Consider the following 10,000-nt stretch of genomic DNA (forward strand, 5'->3'; position numbering starts at 1 on the left):
TGTTGAAGATGTCATACTAAGAGAAAAGTCTGACTCTGCTTCACTATTGCATTCTGCAACATTTGCATCTTGCGGAGTCTTCCCTTTTTTCTTCAATTTTGGACAATCTTTCTTCCAATGTCCTTTTTCTTTGCAAAAAGAACATTCATCTTTGGCAACAGCTCGACCTTTGGACTTTCTTCTCTTCCCCTTAGACTGACTTTGCTGACGACCTCTTGTTACCAATGCTTCCACTGCTGCTTCACCTGAACCTTTCAACTTATCCTTTCGGCGTAGTTCATAGCTATACAATGCAGCAGTTACTTCATTGAAAGTTACTTCCGATTTTCCATGAAGTAGAGTAGTTTCAAGGTACTCAAACTCCTCAGGAAGCGATCCCAACAACATTAACGCCAAGTCTTCGTCTTCAAAAGTCACATCCAAATTCAACAAATCAGCCACCAGCTGATTAAAATTGGTAATGTGCTCGTTCATCGTGGTACCAGGAACATAACTGAAACGAAACAGTCTTTTCTTCATATGTAACTTATTTTGACTGTTCTTCTTCAGAAATTTCTCCTCCAATGCTTTCCACAATTTACTTGCAGAAGTCTCTTTACTGAATGTATACTTCTGCTCTCTGGAAAGACATGATCGAATTGTACCACATGCCAATCGGTTGATGGTCTTCCATTCTTTATCATCAACCCCTTCTGGTTTTTCTTCCTCAATGGCAATATCTAGACCCTGTTGAAAGAGGGCATCTAGAAGCTCACTTTGCCACATGCCGAAATGACCTGTTCCATCAAAAATTTCCACTACAAATCTCGTATTTGCAGTTCCAATCCTCGGCAAAATGTACGAAGTGGAAGTTGTTGATATGGATGGTTTTTCTTCTGTCATTTTTGCCATAGCTTCTACTTAATAGCCACCAAATGCAGAATACCCACAAGCTTTAGGAAATGTTTCTGATGTGTAAGATCAGACTAAGCTGCAAACACAGAGCATACTACAAAACCTGGCTCTGATACCAATTGTTGCGGAAGCGACGATAATATTAATAACAATATTATCAGAAATATTTAGATAATTATTATGCCAACAATTATACTAAGAAAATTCCCAGTTAAATTGGAGGGGTCACAATGGTCCCGCTTAAAACCCAACAACTAGACAGAACTCACTTAGATATTTATAGCAATAATAACTAAATAAATATAACCAACATAAAGCTATTAAATAAAAGCAAACAAATAAGAAATAAAATACCAGAGTTTTAACGAGGTTCGGCCAATTTAGCTTACGTCCTCGGACACTACCAAATTAATATTTCCTCTAGAAATATTACAAAGGAGAAGATTTTGGGATAATACAACCAAAGGGGGAGGGGTTCTATATATAACAAACCAAACCCCCTCCATTTCTATCTTTTCCTAATGTGGGATATTGCCAATATTCAACAGATAACAATACCTACATTAATTGAGCCAAAACTCAATATGTAGAATTCAAAGTTAAACACCTTATAATTTGCTATACCCCTGCATTTCATGTGATTTTTTGGACCTTTCATTAGTAAGGCCCATTAACATAAAGGCCTACATTCGACCCATTAACATAAGGGCCTACATTGAAACCACACCCACGCCCAAGGTTTGACAACATAACCTCCCTACTAATTTGCCCAATGGATCCAACCCCACGTTCTCACTAATGTATCATATCTCCAGGGCCTACACAATTTGCTAAAGACATATTGGGAAACCCCCTGAAGACATTCATCAACCCATCATATGCAACAGCTCTTTTGTCTAGTCCCTTCAAGTCAAGTCCTATAACACCATAAGAAGATATCTGCCACCCTATCATAGTGCCTAAGATTAAAGGATAGGGCCCACGCCCCATCTCCTTCTCCCATATAAATACCCCTTAACATCGAGTGAAGGGTAATAATGATGATACTTAACCTCACTCGGCTAACATCCTCAATCATCAACCCTCTTGAACCTTTAGAAGTAGCAGCTCTTCGCACCCCTCACGATGTGAACCGTAATATTCAACCACCTTGAACTTTCATGTTGTAATAGTTGGTGCCTTTTGTGGGAATGAGACAAAAAGCTATTCCTTTACCCTTGAAAACCATGGCCACCCAAAATGGGAAGGTCGAGTGACTTTCATAGTCCGAATCGAAACAAGCTTGAGGAGCAGGGCCAATATAGCATGGTGAAGGCTATCAACCACCATATTTGTTGCCTTGGTAGTGGAATGACGGACATTCTCGTCCACTTCCCTTTGATCTCCCGATGGACCACCAAAAAGAGCGATACCTTGACAACCCTAATGAGGAAGGCAACTCCCAACCGACCGTGCAACAATATCAGGAAATGCGGACGTAAAATGAGTTCATCTAGGCTCGACTCCAAGAGTATGCCTAAGAAGAAATCTGAAGGAGCACAGAACACCTCAAGGTAGAAGAAGGAGATATGTCTCAAGACCAAAGATGGTCCCGAGGCAAAAATGCGACACCAACCCAGAAGAAAGCTCGAACAGGCGCTTCACCTAGTAGAGAAAAGTGAACCCATGGTAGGGCGCTGCAATTTTATATCATCGCCTGAAACATATGGAAAGGGTACCACCCACTCCCATTTAGATGAGGAGGAAAAAAAACATGCATTAAATTTACCTGAATACGCATCAACAACAAAATGTCTCATAAAGATATAATCAAATGAGGAGCAGCAAATCTCGTAGAAAAAGAAGACTACCAACCATTAATCAATCTTCCAAACCAACTTTGATCAGTTTATCAAACACTGAGTTAACAACAATAAGAAGCAAATATTTAAAGGATCGAGATCAAATAAAATAATTGGTCAAAGGACCAATCAGCAAATTAACCTAGGAATATATTAACCCAGTATCAACAAAAGCCAAAAAGTATCCAAATAAAAGAAAGTACTCAAAAAGAACTTGCCAAGTGCTAAAATAGCTTCAAAGAAAGGAAAGCAATCAAGTAACCCTCCAAGAGAAAAGAAAAGTAGCAAAACCAAAATTTTTCGATAGCCGATTAACTAAACGACAATAGCACTAAATGACCACTAGGCTACGGTCGAGACAACAAATTGACATCAGGAAATAAAACTGACGAGCAAGTCAAAGGCCACGCGCCTTAACATGCCAACACGTGAAGGATATCTCAATTTCTTTGATCGATACGTGAGCTCCATGTACATGCACTCGAATCATCTAAATCTCTTAAACGGTCGAATTGACTTTTGCGCATCTTCTTCTGCTGGCAGTAACGACTAAAAATCATTTCTTAAGGTGACTCATGATCTTGATGATTTGTTACGAAATAGGTGAAACCTGAACAAAAAATTGAGCCTAGAAGGCTATAATACCACGTAAAAATGAGTAAAACTGACAAAACTTACAAAGAGATTTGAAGAAATTGTGTTATCTATATGAGAATAAGGCGTAAAAGGAGTATATTAGATACCACCTCTATTTATTTCCGTATTGAAACAAAAATTTACGTAAATTTCTTGTTATTTTAAAATTAGACGATACATCCATATTAAATGATATCTCACATCAGTATTATCTATGCATATATTGAATTTTGAATTCAAGCCTTCAGCCTCAAGCAAAAATTCAAATTGATCTCATCCTTAATGGATAAGGATAATGTTGCAAACCATTTAAAAATTCCCATCTCGTTTCAAATTAAACCAAGGCATAAAAATAAAGCTTCCAATATAATTAGATCTATTTGTAGCACAAACCAAACATCATATTTTATCCAGATGCATTCTAAAAATCATGCATGTCACAAATGCCAACAAATCTCACTACTCCCAACTCATTGTCTCAAGTGTTGTCCTAATTTGCTATCTCAAGTGCTGCTTGAACAAGGAATGATACAATTACACCTCAGATAGTTAAAGTGTCAACAATTTTCTTAAACATTTGCCTGTTGTTTAAATTAATGATATATTGTGTAACGGAGAAAAATTAGAAATTTTTTAGGTTGAAATTAAATTATATATTTATGAGGGTTATAATGTAATTTTACTATTATATTAACTTATATATTTATAATTTTTAGAAATATTAAATCACATTTTATAATTTTTAAGAAGCGAAAATGTAATTTTATATTAACTTAGTGAATTTGGGTTGGAATTCCAACCTTGGAAAGCAATTAAAGTCCAAGCTCTAATTGAATGCTCTTTTCAATCAACCCCACTTGAAGAGTCATCCCCAATAAGTGTAACGGTGGAACAAGAAGAACCAGTAACAACGAAAAAAAGAAGTAAAGAACTCTAATGTGGCGTTAAGGGCATCACGGAAGGAGCACTGGGAGTTGTTTGTAAATGGATTGGCGGGAAAGGTAGGTTTAGAAGTGGGGATGACTTAATTGACCTAGAATGAAATGAATGGAAGTACAATTTGATGTTCAATTTTGTTGTGTCTAATAGGGGAGTGGAGTATGAAGCCCTATCATCTTGATTGGAGCTAGTACAATGACTTGGAGTTCAAAATCTATGTGTATCCATAGATTTTCAACTAGTGGCGAAGAAACAATAAGGGAATATGAGGTATGCGACCAAACGTTGGGCAAGCATTATAGGACCACCACCTTATTGATAAAGGGGTTTGATTAATTGGATCTTGAAAAGATATCTTGAGAGAACAACACGGAGGTAGATGAAATACAAGGAATTCCCAACTTATAAAACTCGACTTTATATTTTAGATATGTCGAATGATCCTACATGGATTATACCAATAAAGAATTATCTGAAAGGAGGACACCTCCCCCATAGACCCATAACAAGCAGCCAAGTGTTAGGACACCTCCCATAATATTATTGCTAACCCACATTTCATTGCTTCTAAATGTTACCCAAATCCCAATTAGGCATTTTCAAGGAGAAAACATGATTATCTTCAACCCAGGGGCAAAGTCGGGGGCTGGTATGGTCCCAGTCCCCCTAAAATGAAAAATTACTATTTAAACCTTTAAATTTTTTTAAAAATTTTAAATTAGTAAATGTAAAATTGCACATTGCTCCCCTAAAATTATAAAAATTCAATTTAATCTTTTACAAATTATAAATATATAAACTATAAAAAATTAAAATTTCATCCGCCCCCCCATAAAAAATTATTCTAGCTTCGCCCCTGCTTCAACCAATAGTTGAATCCTTTTCATCAAAAGCTTGGTCGACAAGCATGGTTCTTAGAAGGAACCTGAATTGATGTCAATTTCTTCCCTTAAATCTCATAATTTTTTATTCAATACACTGATGGGTGTCTCCGATTGAGATCCATCAGCTTCATTTACTACGAATTTTGATTCGTTCACAAAATCACGAGCTAGAAGTTGAGTTATTGACCATCTTTCAAAAGGTTCCTAATTAGGGAGAGGGATAAGGGTGAGGGGAGGAGGGAGAGGTAGGGATGGGGATTTATATGTTTTTTAATATTAATGTAATTATATTTATTTAATATTCATATAAATATAAATATAAATATTAATATAAAATTTAAAATTATCATTATATTTTTTTCAAATTTTTTTATGTATTTTTATATATATATTTTAGAATTAGGATCAAATTTAGAATATTTGTAAATTTTGAGGGTTAATTTTTTAAAATTATGACTAATTTGATATAATATATAAAAGTTTATGGCTAAATTTGTTATTATACCTATTTTTAACTGTCACGACAACTTGTCACTTTTGATTTTAATGAGAGTGACCAAAATGATCGAATTATGAAACATGTATGGTTAAATTGTAAATTTCTTTTTTAAGTACTTAAAATGAAATTTTTTAATAGTTGTGTTGGAAATATATAATATTTAGGATTTTTTTTGAAAGCAATATTAGACTGGATAGAAAAAAAGAATAAAAAATACAGGCCCAAAAACAAATAAGAAACAGGCCTAAAGAAGATAAAACAATAAAACAAAAACAAACCCAACCGCAAACTTCAAAAAGAAAAAAGGAAATTAAAAGTCACTCTCTATCCAATCAAACTGGCACTTGGACTCCATTAAATCACCATTAAATTCCCATTAAATGCACTTACCAGATACCCAAGAAATAGCAGTATCCAAAACGAAAAAGTCAAAACCTTTGTCTACTATTCTTTATTTTCCAGGAACCTCCCCCTCTCCAAACCCAATCTAGGGTTCCTCATCTTTTCCTCTCCTCCGCCCTGAATACAAAATCTAGGACTCCACTCAGGTAAATATCTTCCCTTTTTTCAAGCTTTCTTTAGCCAAATGATGAGCAAGTAAGTTTGTTGGTCTTGAAATGTGCCTGAAAATAATCTGTTGGAAGTTTTCTTTATATTGTTGAATGTTTTTTGTAATAGCTCATATCTCCGATTTATCCTCACTATCTAGTTGGCTTTCTTTATTGTTGTCAATGAGTCTTCTTCAATTATCACACACTCTATCCCCATGCGAATGCCTAGTCGCAGTGCCTGACACACGCTTGACCTTCAGCAGCAAACGAAGAAGAGGTTGCTTAATTTATGGCCCACGACCATGGAAGCTAATATTTCCCCCAGTGGGTTCCTCACCACTATCCCCGACCCGAATCTTGCATACTGGGGATCATAGGCCCCATCAAAGTTAATCTTAAAGAAAGGTTCATGAGGGGGGGTTCCCACTTATCAAAATCTCTCGCTCGGGTAAGCTTTTCCTTTTCGATCGCTTCAAGTTCTTTAACATAACTTATGGTCCAATCTGAGATCTCCTTACTAGACACAATTTTTCTTTCATGTACGAGGCGGTTTCGGCTTGTCTAGAGTGTCCAAAGCCCATAACAGAAAATTCTACATTGATTACTAATAGCAATTCGAAACACCCAGGTAACCCAATCCCAGAAACTATTATCCGAATTATTCAGCATCTCATGAGAGATTAAGACTAACCCAAGTCCCCACTGATATAGGGCAGTCACGAAACACATGGATAGAATCCTCCGTAGAATTGCAGCATCCTGGTCACAAAGTATTCACTGCAATCCTTCTGTAATTTAGATTGACAAAAGTAGGAATAAAATTCCATGAAAATCTCCAAATCGTAGTTTTAATTTTCGGAGGTATTTGTAAATTCCATAGCTTTTTGTAGAAATGTCTAGAATAAGCATGTGATGTATTATCAGTAGGAAGACGTGAACCAATTTGTAATAGTTTATAGGCGCTTCTCACAGTAAAATCACCAGTCATTTCGCCACACTAAACTTGTATATCTTCAGAGATTGTCCTCGCCAATGGAATTTGCATAATAGTATTTACGACATCCATAGATGTATTAAAAATTAACTCTTCTTTCTATTCTCTAGTGCTAGCATCAATTAAATTAGACACAAATTCAACTCCATCATTAATGATTGTAACATTTATTCTACACCCTACAGACCATGGTAACTAAGCATCTTCTCTAATGGATATTCTTTTTCCTGAACCCACCCTCTAGGTCAGCCTCTTCTGAATTAGTCCTTTTGCCGCCTACATGCTTTTCCAAGTATACGAAGGTAGACTTACTGTGTAACAGCTCGTTTTTAGTCAAATCAGAATAATGGCTTTGAGACAAAAAATTTGAGGTCAAAATATTTTATTATTATTTTAATATCTAAAGCATGATTGAATGATTGTGTGAAAATTTCGTTAAGAAATTTTATTGTTTGATTGGTCAATTTGATAAAAAGGATTAAATCGCGTAAATTGCAAAAGTGTTGTTCTATTAGCTAATGATGTCAAATAGCTATAGAACCTTGAATTTTAGGTCTTTAAGTGGTAAATATACCATTAGTTGGTTAGTAGATGTTAATGGTTTGGCATAAATGAAATTTTGTATTAATTTTAAGGTTAAAATGGTAAAATAATTAATAAATGATATAATAAATAAAACAAAATCCATTTTATATTATCATCATCTTCTTTAGCCAAATTTGGAAAGAAGAAAAGCCAAAGTTCTAGTTTTTCCATTCGGCCTTGGTTAAATTGCTCATTAAGGTATGATTTTTGTTCCGTTTTTAATGATTTCTATGTTTTTGAGATTGTTGCTTCGTAGTCTAGCTAGCCTGTACCTTAAATTTTGAAACTGTTAAATATTTATCATGTTGCTATTGTTGAATGCTTGAGTAATTTGATGATTTCTGATAGATTTGGAAGGTTTAATGTTAGATTAATAGCTTTTGTAAAGTGATTTTTGACAAAAATGTCAAAAAGGGATTAAATTGAGAAAATGTGAAATGTGGTGGTTAAAAGTGTGAATAAATTTAAAATATGGACTTCTAGTAACATGTATAAAATTCGGCTGAGCATGAGTTTGTACTAAATTGCATGAATTTGCAATTTTATGAAATAAGGACTAAATTGTAAAAAAATGTTAAAGTTTAGGGGAAATGTGTAAAATATTCATAATGTATATTTTAGATTGAATTGAATAAATATTTGATTAAATGAGTTAATTTTTAATATATTTAGATCAAGAAAAATAGAATTCAGATCAGGGGAAAAACGTAAGTTATCGACTAATTGGCTTGATTTGCCGTTTTAAATCTAAGGTAAGTTCGTATGTAATAATCACTGTTATAATTATGCTTTTAATGCTTTGATATTAAATAAATTGTATATACAAGACTACAGTCATGTTCGACAACAAATCAGCTATATGTGGCACTTAGTGTGCGATTCAACATAGTTTCGGCTATACGTGGCACTTAGTGTGCGATTCGACATATCTTCGACTATATATGGCACTTAGTTTGCGATTTAAGATAGTTTCGACTGTGTACGACACTTATTGTGCGAAATATTGAATATTCAACGGTAATCCAAATATGTATGAGCTTGTTACGGATTGGTACAAGTATGTACATGCATATTATGAGCTTTAAATCGAAGTTTGCATATAAGCGTATGAATAAACATGTGAAAGATTTGTTAGTAATCATGAATTTCATGTTAATATGTCTAAACTGATGAATGGTGTATTTCTGATTAGTTAAGTTTATATTATACGAGCTTACTAAGCTATAAAGCTTACTTTGTTTATTTTCTATGTCTTATAGTGATTTCAAAGCTAGCTCGGATTTGGGGATCGTCAGAGAATACGTCACACTATCCAACCATCACTTTGATACTTTTGAGCTTATGGTTTAGTCATATGGCATGTATAGGATATTGGTCATGTTTGTTATGTTTTGGTAGTGAGTTTTGCCATTTGAGATGGCTTGTGAATGGTTATGTTTTGGTTTGTATATATATAGTTGTGAGACTTGGATTAATTTGGCTAGCTTGATAATGTATATATAAGTGTGCTTATGGCTTATATTATAGGGTTTGTGGAATTGGTATCATGCTTGTGAATTGGAACAAAATGATGTGTGTTTGGTAAATGTTTAGCTAGTGGATTGGTATGTGTTTAGGTATGTTTTGCTTAAGAGAAACCCAAGTTATAAGCATGTTGGTTAATAGTGTGGGAAATGGTATGAAATTGTCTTGGTTATGGCTAAAACATATGTTCAACTATGCTATGTTGTGGTGCCATTTGGGTTGTTTAAGTATATGAAGTTGTGAGTGGAAAATTGGTTTGGTAAATAGCCTATTTTTGTCCACACGGGCATGTGTCTCAGCTGTGTGTGACACACGGTCTTGTTGCAAGGTCGTGTATCCCCTGGTGTTGAAATTGAAATGAAGTTAGTATGTTTCATATGGTCTCACACACGGGCGTGTGATCGGCCGTGTGGTACAAGTCAGCATACCCCCTAATTTGCACAAGACCTAGCACACGGGTGTGTGACTTGGCCATGTTGCATAAGTCAGTATACCCTATAGGTTTGGCACGACCTAACACATAGGTTGATACACGGGCGTGTGTGGCCACTTCGAAGGGCACACAGGCGTGTGGTTGGCTGTGTGACCCAATTTAGTAACCCCACTTGTTTGGACACGAGGTAGAACACGGGCTAGGACACGACTATGTGCTC

The 10,000-nt window shown here is 35.2% G+C and overlaps 1 long non-coding RNA gene across 5 annotated transcripts; it reads left to right on the top strand.

Moving 5' to 3' along the window:
• Positions 1-6,047: 6,047 nt before the first annotated feature.
• Positions 6,048-9,342, top strand: LOC107897360 (uncharacterized). 5 transcript variants are annotated; one of them, XR_001684126.2, is made up of 4 exons: positions 6,055-6,241; positions 6,403-6,872; positions 6,961-7,014; positions 9,083-9,342. It is a non-coding gene; the product is annotated as an uncharacterized lncRNA (long non-coding RNA). The 5 variants fall into 5 exon arrangements; XR_001684125.2 differs by having other exon boundaries at positions 6,057-6,241; positions 6,956-7,014; XR_001684123.2 differs by lacking the exon at positions 6,961-7,014 and having other exon boundaries at positions 6,048-6,241; positions 6,403-6,692.
• The last annotated feature ends 658 nt before the right edge of the window (positions 9,343-10,000 follow it).

Source organism: Gossypium hirsutum, chromosome A10 (assembly GCF_007990345.1).
Source record: "Gossypium hirsutum isolate 1008001.06 chromosome A10, Gossypium_hirsutum_v2.1, whole genome shotgun sequence".
NCBI lineage: Eukaryota > Viridiplantae > Streptophyta > Magnoliopsida > Malvales > Malvaceae > Gossypium > Gossypium hirsutum.